Here is a 21,346-nt window from a genome sequence, read left to right on the forward strand (position 1 = left end):
GCCTTACTGAGCACCGAATCATCTGCCCTAAAGAATGTGTTTAACAGTTTGTGCTAATCTTACTTACACGGCAATCTCTTTATAACTCATTTGTCTTGCCCATGGTATCCAGATTGGGAGATAGGAAATTGATTTTTGGAACAGGTGTGCATGTGACGAGTTGAGATCAAGGGTATTGGTAATTAGTTGACAGTGTACACCTGTGCCACATGGGCACCAGCCAATCTGAGGGAGCCAGAATTCTGGCTCAATTGGAGGGAATAAAATGCTTTTTTTCACTCATAACAATGCCAGACATTCATAGTCTTTGTTATGAATATCCATAATCATTGAACAACTTTGTTAACTTGTAAGTTAATTTGTAATGAAGTATGAAACGATTTCCATTGGGGATAAAATAGCTTTATAGTATATATATTTTTCTCCCGGAATACTTAGTAGATTGACATTGTCTGAAAAAATATGTGAACTGTTTCAAATGTCGCCAATTTCTTTATTAATTGGTCTTTAAAATGTCATGTGATTTAATTCATTCATTCATTTTCCATGCCACTTAACTCTTGATATCCCTCAATATACAAGAATGAGTCGCCGACATTATCACTATAATTTTGTGAGGGTTCAGTTTAAGCCAATTCAGAAGCATTGTTCAGTATACAATGGTAACTCTATGTACGAAGTTAATTCATTCCAGGACCTTGTTTGTAAGTCGAAATGGTCGTATATCGAGCAGGATTTTCCCATAAGAATACATTATAATTCCATTAATTTGTTTCACATCCTTAAAACCTACACTAAATCCCTAATAAATACTGCTGGTACTATTGCAAATAGCAAATACACAGAGCAAAACAAATTATGAATAAAAATCGGAATAATAATAATACAGTATAATAATATAATAATATTAATACACTACCTGTAATAATGTAAAGAATTGGGTTCTAATGTGGAAAACGTGTGTTGCGCGGTGTACCTGAACGCACTCCGTGGCTGACGTGACAGTGAGAGAGATTAGAGTTTTTAGTTTCACTTTTCATGTTCTGTTGTTTGCGTTAGCTGCGGCGGACAATAGGCATGTTGTGTTGCACAAGTTCTGAAATAAACGATTAAAAACCTGACGAAGCTGGCGATTTCTTTGGCTATGTTACAATAATAATAATTGGAGGTTGGAGGAGGACCGTCGAGATCGTAGACATTCTATGGCCATATTGTTGTGCCAGTTCACGGACGGACCTACCACGCTCATATTTTTCTATCATTTCCATCTTCATTTCACCACCTGCATTAACATTCTTGGAACCTATGTTGATTTCTCTCACAAGAAAATCAGCCGTGCGTCTGTCTCCTGCGGGAAAACAAAGAAATCGTGGCACTGTCATTAATCGTTGTATTTCGAGCATGTCGTCGGATGTAGAAACAAATGGCGAGATAAATTTTACGTCGGATGCCGAAAGGATCGCGTGTCGAAGCGATCGTATGTCGAGGTACCACTGTATATGCTAATGGTAAGGGTATGCTGAAGTTATTGGTGCCAGAAAGGAGTAAATGTAAAATCCAAGGGTCCAATTATGTTTGCCTCACTTTTCTGCAAATGGTTACATGTTCATCTCCATAAAAATACAGAATTGTTTACACCAGGGGTGTCAAACCGATTCCACAAAGCGACACAGTGGGTCTTGATCTTTGTTCCAACGGATCCATTACAGACAGTTCAACCAATGAGGTTTCTGCTCAGACACGTAGCACCTGACTGCAATCAACTGATTAGACTTGTAAGAAACAAAATTGGTTGAAAGGTAGTCATCTCGTTGGTTGGAATATAATCTAGCGCCCACTGCGGGCCTGACTTTGATTATTCTTGCGATTTAGATTAAGACAGACTAAACTTTTTTTTTGGTACAAATCAGACCCGTGCCGCCCATAAGGCGAGCTAGGCAACTGCCTATGGGCACAGCAGCGTCCAAAAGGGCATCAAGAAAAATATTCAAATAATATTTGATGATAGCAGTATTAAAAAAAAATTATACAAAACAGTAAAACAAAAGAACAACAAAACCGTTCATAATAAGTCTTTAAATAAATATGAAATCATTTTTCTAGTGTGCCTTCTGCCCCTTTCACTTTTTCCTGTGATGTGATGATTTCACCATAGACCCTAGTCTCACTCACCACCCAGCAGACCAGCAAGCTACCTGAAGGTGCTGGTTTTAGCGTCCGCAATTGAGCGACGTTACGGTGACAAGTCAACTTCATGAAAAGACAAAAGCCCTCCGGATCAGAAGAAAAAGAAAGAAGAGAGCATAAACGTGAAGAAAAACAGAGGTTTGTTGTGATGATTTTTTTCAACAGCATAAGCACGTAGACTTAGCGCAACTGCAAGCTAGCTGTTATTTACATAGTTTATATGACTTAGTGTTAAAGCAAAATTATACTGTATCAATAGCCAGGCTGTTATTTTAGAAATATTTTTAGTATTCAGCCAGCTGTTGATTAGTTGCAGTTAAATTTACGTCCCATCCAATTTTTGAGAAATTTGGACAAAGTCTATGGGGGACTAAAATTGTCTTGCTTATTTTCATGCGATGTGAACCACTTTTACCTTGTGTTAAATTGTGCTTTTCAAATAAATTTGCCTTGCCTAAAACTGCCAAGGATAATTAAATAAATACACCATTAAATATGCAATTAATAATTTCAAAGTTCTGTGGTATGGGGGACTAAATGTGCCACAGATTTAAATGCAAACATTTGTTATTAAATGTGTCATTAATTCATTAAAATGGCGAGCACGTTCATGTAAAAAAAAAATTCTATTTATTTATTTATTTTTGTTGCTATCATATATTAACCTCCGCGACCCTCGTGAGGAAAAGCGGCATGGAAAATGAATGAATGAATGAATCATATATTATTTAATTCATTATTATTGGATAGTCCTGTGTAGTTGCAGTGCTTCAAGAATTTTTCTTTTAACTACACCCATCAAAGATAGTGGCCGGATCCAATAGACAGGTACAGTAGGCTGCAAGAATTTAGGCGCTATTATGGTTATGTCATGCTGGTTTCACAATCAGCAGCTATTTGACTAATATAATGTAACATTCCACTTTCATCTCTTTGTAGATGCTCTTCTCAAATATTTTCCTTCTACCTCTGTACATTCTGGGCCATCTTTTACAGTGAACTTATCCACAACAGCACCAAGTCCAAGCCCACCAAGTCCAGGAAAGAAGTGCACCTTCCAAAACAACTGTCATATGAAAGTGCAATAGAGGCTTTTGCATCAGTGAAGACAAGGTGAGTAAGGTTATAGGTCAAGGTGAAAAAAAAAAAGTTGCATTTTAAAGTGTTCTGTGTGTCTTTATATACAGTAGGTTTGTGTGGGTGGGTGTTAATCATATTCTAATAACACTTGTAATTTATTATAATGCATTTGTTTTTTAAGTGTTTTTTATTGGTGCTTTTGAATAGTTATTAGAACATTTTTCTTTTAATTTCTGCACTTGTTCGTTGTGTTTTCTTAATATAATAAATTATAAAGAGATAACATGCTTTTTCAGTGTGAGTGTTTAAATATATGTGGTGAAAATAAGAGGGGGGGGTGTCAACAAATATGTTGCCCAGGGCACCAAATTGGTCAGGAACGGCCCTGGTATAAATGTTCCATAGATGGAAAGATAGATAAAGTTAGAGGTTTGAGGTAGTTGCCTTGTCCTTCACAAGGGTCAAGAGGATAGACAGGGATAGACAGGGAGGTGGGAGGCGACATGAGGGGAACGGATAGAATCTCTCTCCTCAAGGGATAGAAGGAGGCAGAGAGGGGATAAAGAGGTAAGAAAATTGGCAAAATGAAAAGATGGAGGGATGGAGACAGGGGTTAGTGGTGGAAGTAAGGCCATCCTATGTACATGTATGGTTAGACTGGCATTAAAAAAGCGTAAAAATAACTGTGATGCCATTATTGCACTTCGAGGGTAGAGGGCTAGTTGATAAAAATGTGAGTATGTGATTGTATTTGATCACTACAGTATTTTTTTCAGATTTTCATATCTTATTGATGAACCTGATACACACTGATACAAAGCTTTAAGCTTAAGGTATTTGGCTGGATTGCCCACCAGAGGACAAATCCTTGGGTTTAGATGGCTGGAATAGATAAGAAAAAAAAAAAGAAAAAAAGTGTTCAGGATATAAAGATTAGTTCAAATCACTGGAAGCATAAGGCTCTTAGATGGGTATAGCACAGCTGAATGTGTCTAAATTTGGACTGTTGTGCATGATGGAAATGTGTGAGTTTGTGTGAATGTGAGTCTCTAAATAATGAGGTGGAATCCCATGACAGCAGCTAATAGTTTCCATAGATTTATTGGCACCGCCAGACGCAACATTGTTTTAGACCCATAGGACCCGAGGCAATATGTCACCTACTCAACCAACCGACACACATCACAAGGAACAGCGAATTTACCTGGAAGGCTGCTTGGATGCGCAAGGACAGATTTGCGTGGAAGAACAGGGCATCTCTCAATGGCAAAAAGAATGTAAATCATCTGGAATTTCTGATATTTTTAGAGTTTAAATGCCAAACTGTGTTACTAATAGATGAAAGCTCAGTAACACCATTAGAGAGATTATACTTGCCTTTAATTTCAGAGAATGCTAAAGGGGCAGAGATCTGAATCGAAAATAGGAATACCAATCAATAGAGCGAGGCCAAGCAGAAAACGAGCAAGTCATTATGGGGTCACGCAATTGTCACTCAAAAGGACGTGACCATCCAGGACCCACAGCTCTTTCAGAAGTCTGTAATTGCAGATGAAAAATTTTACAAAAAGACTTTTTTTCCTTGACAACTTTACATATTAGTATTGGGTGCCTTTGCTTTTGAACTTAAATTATATACGCAATCCTCAAAACCTACTCCTCAATCTTTTCAAAATGTGCTGGCCAGAATTTTTGTTGGCTACATTCCTCCTGACAAAACTGAGGTCCATCTGATTTTAGGCCACCTTTTTTCAATATGCTTATTCATGTCTGTCCCCAAATTTTCAATGGCTTTTAGATCAGGGCAAAGAGCCACTCTTGTGAAATATTATTTAACAGTACCTCATTGGGGTCAGGAATCGTGGCTCAGGCTGCGCTCATCGAGTTTGAATTCTTCATCTGTGTGTTGAAGATCACACCATTGAAGAGAAACATGGCTCGTTTTAGTCCTGAAGTTTGCTATTTAAAGGGAACCTCGGATAGAAGGACAAGTAGTTCTTAAAAGATAAATCTTAGTGTGAGTTATAATAATTTGATATTAAAACACCTCTTAATGTTTTCGTTTCAATACAGTTTTTAGAATGATTTTAACTAGTAGGTCGCCGTTGTTGTTGACATCGCAAGGCGGTGACGTCACATGGCCACGCTGCCGGAATTCCACGTGTCACTCTTTAAAAAACAAACAAACAAAAAAAAAACGTGTCACTCTTTAAATATGTGTAAGGTAGCGATTACTATACTCGACAAGGTGTTAATGGCGAGTTTTAAATGAATTAGGGATGAAGCCAATGAGTGCGTTTTGTCCCTTGACTGACGCCATAGTTTTCCTTTAATCCACAGTAGGGTGTAAGGGAGAGAGAAAGGAAAGTGGACACAGGCATTCAGATTCGTAGCTCGAACTGCGACGTCATTGACATAAGCTTCGGCAACTCCTACACAACAAACATAAGTATCATATATTGAAAATACAACAAAAATAATATTCATATCCCTCAAAAATAATGTTCACAAAAAAAAAAATGCTTCAATCTGTATTAATGAGGCCTTAGTCTCCAACAGTTAAACAACAATGCAAAGGCAAATGCAACTGGCATTCACAAATTCACAATCAAAATAGATATGCAAAATACACATAAAACTCTATATAAACATTTTAGAAACTCGTGTAGTTAAAAAAATACACTGGATGGCAATATTTAGTCACTATATACAAACTATGATGCTGGGAGCCATTATCAGGAGCCTTGTTTGTTGTGAAGACAACACTAAAATAAACGTAAATCACAATGGACCCGCACTAAACAGGAAACTACGGTGTCAGTCGAGGGACAAAACGCACTCATTGGCTTGATATCTTATAAATTTAAAACTCCCCATTGACAACTTGTGGTGTATTTAAATCACTACCTAACATATAGTAAAGAGTGACACTGTGGAGTACAACACGTCACCGCCCTGTGACGCCAACAACAATGGCGAGCTACTAGTTTATTTTTTTTAGGGATGTCAAACGATTAAAATTTTTAATCGGGTTAATCACAGCTTAAAAATTAATTAATCGCAATTCAAACCATCTATAAAATATGCCATATTTTTCTGTAAATTATTGTTGGAATGGAAAGAAGACACAAAGAAGACGGATATATATTCAACATACTGTACATAAGTACTGTATTTGTTTATTATAACAATAAATCCACAAGATGGCATTAACATTATTGACATTCTTTCTGTTAAAGCGATCCACGGATAGAAAGACTTGTAGTTCTTAAAAGATAAATTTGAGTACAAGTTATTGTAATTTTATATTAAAACCTCTCTTAATGTTTTCGTTTTAACAAAATTTGTAAAATTTTCAATCAAAAAATAAACTAGTAGCTCGCCATTGTTGATGACAATAATTACACAATGCTCATGGTGCATAAAATCAGTCGCACCCAAGCGGCAGCAGAGGGAGACAAAAAATACAAGTAACAAGTCGACATGACTCTGCTGTCATTTTAATCTGTTTGAGTCGGGCATGCGCGTTAATTGCGTCAAATATTTTAACGTGATTAATTTAAAAAATTAATTACAGCCCGAAAACACGATAATTTTGACAGCCCTAATTTTTTTTAATTTAAAATTTTACAAATTTTAACTAAAAAAAAAAAGCTAAGAGGAGGTTTTTTTTGTATCAAATTATTATAGCTCGTACTAACATTTGTCTTTTATGAATTGCATGTCTTTCAAGCCATGGTACCCTTTAAGTATCGCTATCAACTCACAAGGTCTTTAGCTCACACTAATGCTAACACCATGTAATATGCCTTTACTTACCTGCGTGTCTAAATGTGACAACTGCTCTGGCCTCAGCCAAGAAGCAGAAAATGTAGGCTACAGCCGTTTTGAAATCCACAGAGAACAAATAATTTTGCAGCTTAATATCTGTGCACAGCAATGCATGATGAAAAAAAATCATGATAAAAAAATGCACATTGCACCTTACGGCTTAATAAAAGCAACTAACTCATTTTAGAGCAAAAACAGCCGCAATAAATCCACAATTTAAAGTGAACAGTGAAACTTAGGCATTATTACATTGAAAACATCTTGCATGAAAATTAGAAATAAATTATACAGTACCTTCTGTAGACGTGAAGCGATATTCTGGCAACTCAAAGGGGGAAGGGCATCTTGTGCTAGTCAATATTTTTGATCTAGTTGCAGTACCATTTTTGGCCACTAATCCTAAATTGGGGATCTTTAACATGTCTCAAAGAAATTGGGCTCTCTGGTACTGTTCAGTGTTGTTTTTGGCATATCATTTAATTTTTGTCTTAGTCTTTTGGACAGAAAATACTTATTAGTCTCAGTCATATTTTAGTCATTTTGCTCTTAGTCAACGAAAATTCAGACAAATTTCGTCGTGTTTTCATCCATAAACTAAAGTTTAGTTTGAATGAATAAATAAACAAGCAAATAAATAAATAAAAGGTTTCCAACAATTTTGATTGAACATTGACAGAGGAGCACATAATTGTAGAGTCTACATAGACATACAGCTTCATGATGATAATCCACACTCAGCAGGGACACAGAACATTATTTGCAATTAATTAAACTCACCAGGACGCAACGAACTGTATGTAAAAAGTTTTCCAAGAGTTTAAGAAGACACTAACCGAAGACACTCACCGAAGACTCACCACGCTAAATGCTAATGCCAATGCGAACTATAAGCTGACGCAAACACTATGCTAATGCTACAGGTTAGTTTAATGTGTGACGATCACTCAGTACAGACCTTTATAGGCTAAAGCAACATGGCATAGCCAAGATAAGAAAACAAAACCTACCAAGCAGCACCTGACACATTTGTTTCACAAAAGAAGCCTGGAATGGACACACGCTTAAGCCTGTGTGTGGGGCGGGGGGGGTCGGTGGGAGGTGCAGTACGTCACATGAGTGTCACGACCAAACACTGCTAAAATGCGTGCTAACGACTAGTGTTGCACCGATACCATTTTTTGGGCCCGATACCGATACCTGGCTGTGCAGTATCAGGCCGATACCGATACCATTCCGATACCACTCTTTGCAAAAAAAAAAAAATGTTTATATATATATATATATATATATATATATATATATATATATATATATATATATATTTATATATGTATGTGGTTGTGTGTGTGTGTGCGTGCGTATATTGGATGCAACGATACAGTTAAGTCACAGTTTGGTACGATTTTCGAAACAATTCAAGACATTTAATGCTCTGAAACAGAAAATACAACTGTTATTATTATTATTATTATTATTATTTTTTTGCTAACAAGCAAAAATAACAGTGCCATCATATAAACAAGCATTTTAGTGCATAATATTTATGTGCTTACTTCTTACTGATCTGAAGAAATTTTGTATATAAGTGCTGAGAACAATTTTTACTGTTTGTAAAGTGGGTCACACTGTTGATTGCTGCAGCTCTCTTAGCAGCTATATTTAAACATCCTATTTGTGGTCCGAGTCCATCTGTAACATGTACTGAATTAACAGTATTTGCAGCATTATCAATAGTCACTGGTATGGGTTGATTTGGCCTGCTTAACTTCCATTCAGTCATGGCGGTTTCTATTTAATCAATGTAGTCTATGGACTACGCGTCGCTCTGGGCTCACGCAGCTAATAGCATGGGATGTAATAGAGTGCATCTAGGTTGCTATTTGATGATATCTAGTGTGTGCACACGAGAGTTGGCATGGGATCTAACATAGGACATCTAGATTGCTATTTGATGATATCTAGTGTGCGCGCTGCGCCGCTTGAGTGTTTTCTGGCCACAGAAGTCACTTCTGCTCATTACTGCACAGCACCAGCATATTACAATCGACTTTCATAGACAGGACAAGTTTGAAGTACGGCGCTCTTAATTTGCCACTCATTGTTCATCATGAAACCATGAGTTTGCTGAGTCTCCCACAGTCTTAACCTTTCTGATCCCATCGGCAGTACAACAGCAAGCGTTAACTTACGCATGCTTATCGTTTGTGAATACCATGTTAAATGAGCAGTGTAACATCGTGGATATGCGTTGCAGTGCACAACCGTAATATTGAAGACGAAGGTGTAAGTTTCGTGTGGTAATTTCGAGACAAAGTCATACAGATGTAATGATTTGGGAAGTTAGCTCACGTGGGGAGGACAGTAAATTTAAGTTCAAATGATGCCAGTAGATGGTATCGGCACCCTAAATGTTGGTACTCGTCGATACCGATACCACCAATTCGGGCCGGATCGGCGCCCCTGCCGATACTGGTATCGGTATCGGTGCAACTTTACTAACGACACATACATAAGAAAATATCACATAATTGTGAACCTATGACGGAAACAATGGCGAATTTTCGTCTCGCTCTCGTCAGGCGACAACTGGCATCCATCTCGCTATGTTTCAGTCTCCGAAGACACGTTTTTGGCTCATCATCATAAAAAAAAAAAAAAAAAAAAAAAAAAAAAAACACCAAGTTGTTCGTTGATTGAATATTTTCGTTATTGTCATCGTTGACGAAAACAACACTGGTACTGTTCATACATGGTTCAGTTTTATAGTGACTATGGATACCCGCTTCTCTTATGTTCATGACATCACATGTGGTGTCCCCCAGGGTTTATTTTACAGACCACTGCCCCTTTTTTGACCTCTATATTCGGGGTCTCCAAACCATCCTTAAAGGCCGCTGTGGGTCCTGGTTTTTGTTCATACTGATCGAGCAAGAAAGTTTAACCAATGAGGTTTCTGCTAAAACAAGCAGCACCTGACTGCAATCAACTGATTGCACTTGTAAGACACCAGATTGGTGAAAAGGTGTGGTCTTGTTTTGTTGAAATGAAATCCTTCACTCACTGCTGCCCTGTATGTAATAGTTTGGAGACACTGCTCTATATGCTCTCTCTTGGTACTGCAATCAGGAGACATGACGTCAGCCTTCATAGTAACGCCGATGGTATGAAGGTATCCATCTCAATGTCCCCTGACGACTCATGGCCAATAACACAGTTCTACCTCTGTTATTGATTTTTAAATCTTGGATGGCAGAACAACCTCTCCAGTTTAACCAGGAAAAAACCTGAAGTTTTAGTTAATTGGTCCTGAGGCATAGAGAGAAGATATTACTCATATTACAGTCTGTTCTGACAAGCTTCAATCATACGCTGGTAAGGTATTTTTAACGCGCACTCACAAAGCGTTGATGTCAGTTGTCAATTCTGCTGTTTTCGGAGAGAAAAAAGTCGATAATTTGTTTTTGCGGCATGTTAACGCCTCCTCTGTCAACAGTTAACTTTTCCGTTCTAATAGCGCCTTATTCACTGTGACCTGGTAGCAAGCAAGGTGTCAGGTGGTGCACATTATATTAACAACAACATTTAAATCAATATACCGTATTTTCGGACTATAAGTCGCACCTGAGTATAAGTTGCACCAGCCATAAAATGCCCAACGAAGAGGAAAAAAAACATTTATAAATTGCACCGGAATATAAGTCGTATTTTTTGGGGGAAACTTACTTATAAAATCCAACACATAGAACAGATATGTCATATTGAAAGGCAATTTAATATAAAAATACAATAGAGAACAACATGCTGAAAAAGTGTACAGTATGATGTTACATGATGCATGAACAACGAAATTAGACTATACTGTCCTCACCAGGATGCTACGGCTCGGTCCTGGCTATACAGCAAGCTAAACTCCCAAATGACGATGCTGGACGTCCGTATAATTTGCTGAATCAATTTCGTCCTCGATACCAAACAGGTTCGCATCAACGTAAATAAATGATAATTAGCTGCTATTACAGCAATGACACAAATGGTTAGCATGCGTTCGCTAGCTTTAGCACATCATTCAAACAACCACACAACTGTCTCTAAGTGTCCGATCGCGGGTGGAAAACACACAACAACAACAGAAAAGATGATACACACAGGCGTTGCCTCTGTAGAGATATTTTACAAGCATAAACAATGAACGTACGTTCGCAGCCGTGTTTCTCTCTCTCTCTCTCGCCCACTTGCTCAGAGAAGCTGTCCGTCTTCTTCTGGTGTGTGAGCACTCTTCTTCATGTAAACAAGTGCGAGTGCGCCTCCACTTGGGCGTGAAAGCGCCACAAACTAAAAGCATGCATTTCAATATAAAAAAAAGTCAATTATACAATTGAACACACATTGCCAAAGGAAGATCGCGAACGTGGCCATAGCTATTAAGAGTTATTCAGATAACTCTAGCTTAAAGAACATGCTAACAAGTTTACCAAACCATCAATGTCACTCCAAAAGACCAAAATAACTCGTGAAATGAATTCATAATGTGTTAATAATTTCACACATAAGTCGCTCCTGAGTATAACTCGCACCCCCAGCCAAACTATGAAAAAAACTGCGACTTATATTTCTCGCGTCATTCAACCAACATAGTAACGCATAGTAACGCACGCCATTCCCGCCTCAGTAACGATAACGGCGTTGCCAAGATGAGAGAAGTAATTAATTAGATTACTCACTACTGAAAAAAAGAACGCCGTTAGTAACATCGTTATATTCTAACGCCTTTATTAACAACACTGTCTAAAACTCAAGAAATTCCATCACATTTTGTGAAATTAGTCCACTTTTTGATGTAGCATGTTTGTAGGACATTCTAATGTAATAAACTATTTTTTTAAATAAATTGCAACAATATTAATCCTTGAAGCAAAAGTAAGAATGCTAATTGTAATATTAATAACTAGGGTTGTTCCGATCATGTTTTTTTGCCCCCAATCCGATCCCAATCGTTTGAGTTTGAGTATCTGCCGATCCCGATATTTCCCGATCCGATTGCTTTTTTTTTTTGCTCCCGATTCAATTCCAATCATTCCCGATAATTTTTCCCGATCATATATATTTTGGCAATGCATTAAGAAAAAAATGAATAAAACTCGGACGAACATACAGTACATAAGTACTGTATTTGTTTATTATGACAATAAATCCTCAAGATGGCATTTACATTATTAACATTCTTTCTGTGAGAGGGATCCACGGATAGAAAGACTTGTAATTCTTAAAGGATAAATGTGACTTTGTATATTGTGACTAAATATTGCCATCTAGTGTATTTGTTGAGCTTTCAGTAAATGATACTGTAGCCATCTGTTCTGCCCAAATGCATGATGGGAAGTGCACCCATGACTGTGCGTAGTGGTACCGATTGACATACAGTGCTGCTCAAAAGTTTGTGAATCCCCTCAACATTTTGGAATTTTCTATTATTTCAACCTGATTTCCTAATCAATCAATTCAGTAGTTTTTTTTTTTTTTTTAACAGTTGTTTTGTCGAGACTTAATTAAAAAGAGTTTTCATCAACTGATGTAGGTGCAAAATTGAACTGTTTGGTCACAACCAAAACCGCCATGTCTGGCGAAAAGTCAACACTGCATACCACCAAAAGAACCTTCTCCCAACAGTGAAGCATGGAGGTGGGAATGTCAAGATCTGGGCTTGCTTTTCATCCTCAGGACCTGGACAACTCCACATAGTCCAGGGAATCATGAATTCTGAGGAATATTGTCAAATCCTAGAACATAACCTGACGCCATCTGTTTTGAAGTTAAAGCTTGGCAGAAGGTGGATCATGCAACATGATAATGATCCAAAGCATTCCAGCAATACAACCAAGGAATGGCTGAAAAAGAAGAAGATTCGTGTTCTGGACTGGCCCAGTCATAGTCCTGACCTAAATCCCATTGAAATGCTGTGGCGGGACCTGAAGCGAGCAGTTCATGCCAGACGCCCATCAAACCTCTCTCAACTGACTGCGTTCTGCAAGGAAGAATGGGCAAAAATCCCCCAAAGTAGATGTGAGAGGCTGATTAGTCACTACAGAAACCGTTTGGTTGAGGTAATCTCTGCAAAAGGAGGCGCAATATCCTATTAACTGAAGGGGTTCACATACTTTTGCACACATGATATCTGAGTTTTTCTTAAATCAACCACTTTTGTTAAATAAAGAATGACAATATAAGTATTTCTTTTGTTTCAGTCCATTATTTGGAATGTCAGTATTGTGGATTTGGGTATAACTTAACATTTAATAAGGTTATTTTAGTTTTTTTTACAAAAAATCTGACCATCGCTGTGGGGTTCACAAACTTTCGAGCAGCACTGTATCTTCTCTGCGTTGGGAAATAACATAGGTTGTTAAGAAAAAGATCAGTTACTACCTTTCTTCCCCACATTGCTTCCCACAATGTTTCTAATCGTAGGGAGAGGGATTGTAAGGCTGTAGCCAATTAAAAAAAGGCTCCAAAGGCTGCCAAAATTCACTCTACTCATTTTACTCTGCCTTTTAGCTCTATATATAGGTAAAACGGCGCCATTACAAATTGAACACGACAATGCGTGAGTGGGCCGTGCAGCACATGCATTAATTGCGATAAATATTTTAACGTGATAAATTTAAAAAATAAATAAATTACTGCCATTAACGGGATAAATTTGATAACCCTACCTTAAGCCTAAACTAAAGACTCTGGATGAGTGTAACATATTATGTCTGTAACGTTAAATACAATTAGAAAACGATTTATTTAAAAAAAAAAAAAAAAAATTTAAAAAAGGCATGTCCGATATTTTTTTGCCGATTCCGATACCTTGAAAATGACGTGATTGGACCCGATCGATCGGGACATCTCTAGTAAGCACTCTATGCAATTATATTTCACATACTGTAGGTAAAGCCTGACTGACACAATCCACTTAAAAAGTCTAACTGCAATTAACAAACTTTTTAGGACTAAGACAAATACTTGAAAGGCCAAATCGGCAGCTTCAACCCAATTGAGCATTCGTGTATTTACTCACGATGAAACTGAAGACATGCAAGGTCACTAGGTAAGCATCTGGAATCAAGCAAACAGAAGTGGTCCTGCTGTAAACACAGATATTACTGTATTGATCAAACCTTCATATCTCGTGGCAATCAAAAGCATTCAGTCCTGCATGTGTGGCCGTTGCATTGATTGTCTGCACTTTGTATGCTTCTTCGTCAAGACACTGTGTGCATTTTTGTATTGAAGCACAGGTGACAGAGCAAGTGAGGAGAAATGTTATCGATTGTTTTTACACAGCAATGCCAGAGAAAGAAATGTTTGGGGACACAGCTGTAATTACTCCCCTTCTTCACTCACCCTGCCATCTCTCTGTCACGTTCACTTAGCAAACGTATATCATACACGCTTCTCATGCGTCACAATTGTTTGGCCCAAACAAAGCGTTTGATATGCTTAATCAATTTTGGGGTGCCAGGTAATACACAGATTGATAAAAAGCACTATACATTTGCCAAGTGTACTGACTTTTCAATTCAATTCAATTGAATTCAATACACATGTTTAGGCTACACATTTTGAGTGGTGAATGACCACCCATTAAATAATCCATGAACAGTACAGTGGCACCTTGAAGTGAATTCGATTTGTGCAGACACATTCGCCATTTAGAAAAAGTAATTAATGTCATAAAACATGGTAAAGCAAGCTGCTTGACAGTGAGGAAATTGGGTGAAAAACACACAGAAAGGTCCTTGCTGCTAATTCTTTAATTTAATTTCTCTATTTCTTTTTTTTCATTTCACACAATGTTTGAGGTACTAATTAGATGTGTGCTCGTGACTGAAAATTTTAGCTCGCAACACAAAACCAAAAATTGACCATGCTATGGTGTGCAGTGTTGTTAATCTTACTTTAAAAAAGTAAATAATTGCAGTTACAAATTACTTCACCCAAAAAGTAATTGAGTTAGTGTGACGGCCCCTGGCCGTTTAATAGTTAATTTTCTGAGACACTTCCAGTCAGCTGATCGTCGCCTCCACCAGCTGGCTGCTTCCCTCCCACTGTGACGACAGCTGATTGACGCCGACGGACCGACGACGTCGCCGCTGCTGATTGGCCATGAAAAAAGGTGCCAAGCTTAAAAAAACCTGCCGCTGTCAACGCTCTAGGAGGTCGTGTTTGACAGCATTCTGCCGCGGTCCTCCTCGCCAGCTGTTTGCTCGCCATTCACTCTCGTTTGCATTTGATCGCTAGTTTGATACACTCCCACTTTTTCGGTGAGGTTTTTTGTGTGTATTCGTTAATCTTTTTTGTTCACCACTGTAAATAAGAGCACTGAAGCACGTAGGGGTAAGTCGCCATTTCTGTTCAACCCGTTATCTCCTGTTTTGTATAACGTAGGAAGCTAGGTTAGTGGCTGTCTTTTCTTTGTTCTTATTAATGATCAGGGTTTAGTTAGCTGGTGGGGTTTAAGTGTAGATTCCTTTTGTTTGTTGTTTTTGCCTGGGCTTACCCTGAAGCCGCGCTTCATCCACATTTTGTATATTCATTGCGAGTTTGATTGTTGTGTAAATAAATTTTGTGCCACTTGTCAATTTGTGTGGCTTGTTTTATGCTACGTCCTTAGCGAGCCGTCCTTGGGACGTAGTAGTAAGTAACTCAATTTCTTGAATGTAAGAGTAATTAGTTACTTGACAAAGTAACTGGTGTTAATTTTCATCTTTTTTTTTCACCCCCCCCCAAAAAAAACAAAAAACATAGCAACCTTTGCTATGTTAGGAAGTCATTTAATGTTTTGAATAAACTATTAAAGTTGTTAAAATTGCTCCCGTTATTGCATTAGTTCCCTTCTGTGTAGGGATAGGAATTGATAAGATTTTTACGATTCTGATTCCTTTAGCGATATTGCTTAACGATTCGATTCTTTATCCATTCCCTTAACGATTCTAATTCAGACTAATGGACTGTATGAGGTTCTGGGTTCAATATGTTTTATTTCATATGCCTCGGGGTGTCGGTTAGAACACAAGGAGCGGAGAGTGGAGTTGGTCTTTGGCACTTTTAATCCAACTTGGCAACAGGCACAACTATATACAGGCAATGGCACTTGATATGACAATCACTCAAGGAGCAGATGAGAGCATGCGTGGAAAGATGTTGATGTATTTGTATGTGTGTGGAAGAAGACTGGAATGTGTGGGTATATGTGTGGTTCTGAAAGGAAAGAAAATTACATATTAGTGCTGATGCAATAAACAATGCAAATTGACTGTAAAGTAGTCAATAACACAAATACATGACTAGTAATATTATAATGACATAAAGATGGGGGGGGAGCGCGAAAGTGGCGAAAACTAAGCACTTTACATTCATATGGATCTACAACATCATTTTAAGATCCTTAACTAACACATTCCCTCTTAACACAAATGTGCAACGCAAATATAATGTAAACAACGCTCTCCTCGACGCAGCGAGAAGGAGCGGTAGCAACCAGTCGATGTAACAGTAAAAACACGAAACGGACACGCTGTTAACGGCTGTAACTTATCATAAAAACTTTATAGCATGAAGAAGAAATACTTACATTCGTTCACGGACGCACACAGATTAATACTTCCTCTAAAAGGTGGCTGTCCTCTGCTCGAAATGCGCACCTTACGCCTATTCTCGGTCCCAGAATACGCAGCATGCAATGACGTAGGACATTAACAGAAGGTAACTGACTGGTTGCTATGGGAACGAATGCATGCCCATGGCATCTTTCTAACAGGAGTATTAAAATTGCTAATAAAATAGTTTAGAATTATTTTAGAAGCATATATGTTATATTTTTCTTATAGAGTATTCAAGGAGGAATACGATAGACCCATTAATAGACTTTTTTGGAAAAATTACAATTTCTTTCAGTCTCATGAATAATGACCTGGCCTGTAAAAGTCAATGATTCTCTTCAGGTTGCACTTGATGAGAAGACTCTCCATGAGTAATTATGTAGCTGTGCTTGCCGAATCGAGCGTGTGTAACATACGTACATTTCAAGACGTTAATCGTGCTGGTTGGAACCGATAAGAGAATCGTTTGATAAATGACCGAACGATTCCATAGAATCGAAACACACGGAACCAATTCTCTAGAAGAAGCGGTTCTTTTGTCTACTTTCGACATGTAAAAGTTTTAAAACTGTTTTGTCATTTAAAGATAGATTCAACTCAAGATTTTGCCGATTTAGGGGTATTTTAGATAAAAAAATTAGGTTCTGGAACAGAGACTTCCTGAGAGGTCTACTGTTTTAAGATGGCGGCTGTTTATTAACACCTGTGAGACGAATATTTCGCATCTAGTTCTCTATACATGTGCTATTGCAGCCGTGTCTGTCATTTCGCATCTACAGTGGGGCAAATAAGTATTTAGTCAACCACTAATTTTGCAAGTTCTCCCACTTGAAAATATTAGAGAGACCTGTAATTGTCAAAATGGGTAAACCTCAACCATGAGAGACAGAATGTGGAAAAAAAAAAAAAAAGATCACATTGTTTGATTTTTAAAGAATTTATTTTCAAATTATGATGAAAAATAAGTATTTGGTCAATACCAAAAGTTCATCTCAATACTTTGTTGTGTACCCTTTGTAGACAACAACGGAGGCCAAACATTGTCTGTAACTCTTCACAAGCTTTTCACACACTGTTGCTGGTATTTTGGCCCATTCCTCCATGCAGATCTCCTCTAGAGCAGTGATGTTTAGGCTAGGCTACTCCAGGACCTTGAAATGCTTCTTACCAAGCCACTCCTTTGTTGCCCTGGCTCTGTGTTTGGGATCAAGACCCAGCCACGTCTCATCTTCAATGCCCTTGCTGATGGAAGGAGATTTTCACTCAAAATCTCTCGATACATGGCCCCATTTATTCTTTCCTTTACACAGATCAGTCATCCTGGTCCCTTTGCAGAAAACCAGCCCCAAAGCATGATGTTTCCACCCCCATGCTTCACAGTGGGTATGGTGTTCTTCAGATGCAATTCAGTATTCGTTTTCCGCCAAACACGAGAGCCTGTGTTTCTACCAAAAAGTTCTATTTTGGTTGCATTTGACCATAACACATTCTCCCAGTCCCCTTCCGGATAAACCCAAATGCTCTCTAGCGAACCACAGACGGGCCTGGACGTGTACTGGCTTCAGCAGGGAGACACGTCTGGCAGTGCAGGATTTGAGTCCCTGGCGGGGCATTGTGTTACTGATAGTAGCGTTTGTTACTGTGGTCCCAGCTCTCTGTAGGTCATTCACTAAGTCTCTCCGTGTCGTTCTGGGACTTTTGCTCACCGTTCTTGTTATCATTTTGACTCCACGGGGTGAGATCTTGGATGGTGCCCCTGATCGAGGGAGATTATCAGTGGTCTTGTATGTCTTCCATTTTCTAATAATTGCTCCCAAAGTTGATTTCTTTACACCAAGCGTTTTACCTATTGCAGATTCAGTCTTCCCAGCCTGGTGCAGGTCTACAATTACGTCTCTGTTGTCCTTCGACAGCTCTTTGGTCTTGGCCATAGTGGAGTTTGGAGTGTGACTGACTGAGGTTATGGGCAGGTGTCTTTTATACTGATAATGAGTTAAAACAGGTGCCATTAATACAGGTAACGAGTGGAGCCTCGATAGACCTCGCTAGAAAAAGTTAGACCTCTTTGACAGCCAGAAATCTTGCTTGTTTATAGCTGAGCAAATACTTATTTTCCACTTTAATTTGGGAAATAAATTCTTTAAAAATCAAATGTGATTTTCTTTTTTTTTTTTTCTTCCGCATTCTGTCTCTCATGGTTGAGGTTTACCCATGTTGACAATTACAGTCCTATCTAATCTTTTCAAGTAGGAGAACTTGCACAATTTGTGGCTGACTAAATACTTATTTGCCCCACTGTAGTTATATATACATATGACATCTACCTTAGCATCATGTGGTCGTAGTTTGTAGCCTATCGGCTACAGTCAGGTATTATTGGAGCCACCTAGCATCGTGTTTTCACAACGGCATCACAACTCCCATCCTTCCTCCCCACTCCCACTTTGCTCTCTCGTCTCCGTGAGTCGGTCTCTCTCACAGACTTTATTCGCGTCGTTCAACCAACATAGTGACGCATAGTAACGCATGCCTTTACATGCTCAGTAATGGTAACGGCGTTGCCAAGATGAGAAAAGTAAATATTTAGATTACTCACTACTGAAAAACAAAATAACATCGTTAGTAACGCGGTTATACTCTAACGCTGTTATCAACAACACTGATGGCGTGTATCTAAAAAACTCATACATTAAGGAGGGCAAAGTTCCCACGTGGAAATAAATGTACTAGGTGAGGAACAGGATGTGAAACTTCTTCACACTGTAGCCAATGGTTTAAATAGACACAACAAATAGAATATCTCTTAGCCTCTGGTTAGCCGACATCTTGGTTAGCGACATGCTTTTGGCCATGAGTCAAACTCATTTGAAACAGCATCTCCAAAACATGAATATCAGCAGGAACAAAAGCCATTGTGACAATGAACATTTTTACCTCTTATGGGCAGGTCAGACAGAGCCAAACCCATTATTTTTACAGCATGACCATGACTGGTGAAATTGTTAATGTTGCTTTTGTATACACTGCAAGTTTATAACTTCTTATTTAGAATATTTTTCTTAAATCTAGTTAAATAGTTTTCTCTTTCTTGTTTTGAGTGTCTAGTTATCAGATTAATGCATCAGATTATTCCACTTTATTTAAGTAAATATGAATATTATTTCTTATTAAGCCCATACATATAAAAGTTGGTCTTTTTCCTAAATCAAGAAAAAATTGCATTTGAATCAGTGTTGTTTTTGTCAACGACGACGAAAACGAAATATTTAGCTAAAAATATATTTTAGGAGACAACCACAACCAGTGTCGTCTCCAGTCACTGAAGCTTGCAGACACGGTAAGATTACAATGTTGCTTTAGCCTTCAAAATTCTGTGCTTAGTGATCATCACACACTCAATGTAACTCCTTAGCGCTAGCATTAGGCTAATGCCACAGGTGAGCGTCGTCTTAAACTCTGGGACAACCTTTTTTTACAAACAGTTCGTTGCGTCCAGGCAGGTAGAATTCATTGAAAATAATGTACTATTTTCCTGCTGAGTGTGAATTATCACCAAGTTAGCGTTGTCCTTGTACTGTAGTTGCGACGATGTGCTCATCTGTCAATGTTCATTCGAAATAGTTGAAAAGCTTTTTCAGTAAACTTCAACTAAAACTAGACGAAATTAGTCTTGAGTTTTCGTCAACAAAAACGAAAACAAATACATTTTGAAATGACTAAAATATGACTAAGTATTATCATCCAAAGGACCAAGGCTAAGAAAAATATTAAATGGGTTCCCACACACAACGTTGATTCAAAATTTGTTTTGAAGAATACAGTGGTACCTCGATATACGATCGCTTCGACACACGATCTTTATGAGATCGGACGTAAAATTTGACTCAACATTTGTTTTTACATCCGACGACATGCTCGAAATACGACGAATTATGAGAGTGCCACAATTCGTTTGTGTTCCCGCAAGACGGGGGCACGGCGGGTTTTCTTGTGAGAGAAATCAACATAGGTTCGAAGAATGTTCGTGCAGGTGGTGAAAGAAGGAAAAAGGTGAGTCTTACCATTGAAATGAAGATGGAATTGATAGAAAAATATGAGCGTGTTGTACGCATCCGTGAACTGGCTCGACAATACGGCCGTAGAATATCTACGATCTCGATGATCCTCCTCCAATCTACATTTGCCTGTCTTTATAGGTTAAGGTGACAATTATTATGATTGTAACATCGCCCAAAAAATTGCCAGCATCGACAGGTTTTTCATCATTTTTTTTCAGAACTTGTGCAACACAACATGCCTACTGTCCACCACAGCTGAACATGAAAAGTGAGTAAAAAGTCCTCACTCATTCTGTCACTTCAGCCACGCAGTGCGCTCAGGTACACCATGCAAAACACATTCGCCAAATTAGAACCCGATTCGTTACATTATTACAGGTATTATTATAATTACTGTTGTTATATTATTATTACTATTTTTATTTATAAGTTATTTGTCTTGCTCTGTGTAATTGCTATTTGCAATAGTACCAGCAGTATTTAGTAAGGATTTAGTGTAGGTTTTCGGGCTGTGGAACCAAATAATAGAATTGTGATGTTTAT

The sequence above is a fragment of the Corythoichthys intestinalis genome, chromosome 8, assembly GCF_030265065.1.
Source record: "Corythoichthys intestinalis isolate RoL2023-P3 chromosome 8, ASM3026506v1, whole genome shotgun sequence".
In the NCBI taxonomy this organism is placed as follows: Eukaryota; Metazoa; Chordata; class Actinopteri; order Syngnathiformes; family Syngnathidae; genus Corythoichthys; species Corythoichthys intestinalis.